The following is a 1,706-nucleotide window of genomic DNA, read 5'->3' on the forward strand; positions in this document are numbered from 1 at the left end:
AGTAAAAATCGAACCTCTAACTTCAATTTTTTTCAAAACTCTTAGTAGAAGGTTTGACTTATAATGAAAATTTTGTATTAGCCGAACATTTAACTAGTAAGTAGGCTGGAAGTTACAAAATATGATTTCGGCCAATAACTATTCCGTTTCGAGTAAGCTGAATTGTTCATCTTCTGTAGTATACCAGTTAGGTTCGGCTGATAATTTCAAGCCGAACCTATCTCTGGTTCGGCAAACTTGATGAAAAAAATCAATTTTTTTGATGATTTCAACCGACAAAAAATGAAATTAGACATAATCTAGAAGTATACTTGTGTATAGTTAGCATTGGGTTCCTCATCGATATATTCATCTTCTAGATCTGGCTCATAAAAATCATCATTATGAGTTTGAGTTTGGGTAAAATTATTCTCATAATCTAGAAAATCAGCCACCTCTGGATTTTTTTTTCTTCTGAATTACACATATATTTATTAAAAAATTGTTTAGCCTAATTTCATAGGAAAATAAACTTGCAAAATAAAGAACAGACCCATTGCTAAGCCTACACCACTCACTTTAAAGGAAAGAAAATAAAACTTCAGCAAAATCTAAAGTAGTCAACATTGGGCATTTCAATTCTTGGTAAGCACTGAGGCCTTCCCATGTGGATTTGTCTGTCACCTGCTGCTAAAGAGGCTCCCTTCTTTTCCATACAATCTGCAGAAAAGTTCACTTCCATGTAGCAGTGCTGATACTTTATTTGATAGAAATAATTCCTTATAGCCATTCTCCATCTACCCTTTAAAAACCATGGAACTTCCCTATGAGCAAATTCTGCAAGCACAGTTTTTGAATCTGACACAACAATGATATTCCGCATTTTCCATTGAATTGGAAGTTCCAAAGCACACATGACACCATAAGCTTCTGCCAGATAATTTGAAGCTACACCAATACCACCAGTTAGAGTGCCAAGTACCTGACAAGCTGAATCTCTGACTACAACACCAAATTCTGCAGTACCAGGATTTCCAAATGATGAGCCATCACAACAAAACATATTGTAAAGCCTTGTTCAGGTGGAAACCAATGACATTTTTTAATATACTAAAATATGGAATGCCTAAGACCCAACTGAAATCTAGCAATTATCTCTTGTCATAGTTTTGACTCCACTTGGTTCCTGTAATTCTTAAACCTCATTCATTCACTAATTTCATAACTCTGCATATAAATATATGCATGTTTGGCTTGATGTCTTCAAAAAGTCTCTTGTTCTTCTGAAACCACAGTTCTTTTAGAATGATACAAGCTGCAGTTATCCAGACTTGTTTAACCAGTGGACTATAACTTTAGGGACATTTCCATATTTCATCAAAAGATTTTGGCAGATTGAACTTAAATATAGAGAATATCCACCTTCAAATCTCAATACTGAAAGTACACTCCCAAAGCAAGTGATGCATATTGTCTTGTTCTGTTTCACAAATGCAGCATCTTGAGACTATTTCATACCGATTTTTTATCATAGTTGTATCATCAATGTATATCCCCAATAAGATTCCATGCATTGCTGGCTACAAAAGGGTGGAGAAAAGGTTTCCATAAGTACCTTGACCAGTTAACTGACTGTTCCTTGTGCCTTAATTTTTTCACTGCCCCTGGAATTGAGAATTCTCCCTTTAAGTTTCTTGTCCATAGTATAATATCTTCTCCTCCAAGGA

The sequence above is a fragment of the Papaver somniferum genome, chromosome 4 (assembly GCF_003573695.1).
Source record: "Papaver somniferum cultivar HN1 chromosome 4, ASM357369v1, whole genome shotgun sequence".
Lineage (NCBI taxonomy): Eukaryota > Viridiplantae > Streptophyta > Magnoliopsida > Ranunculales > Papaveraceae > Papaver > Papaver somniferum.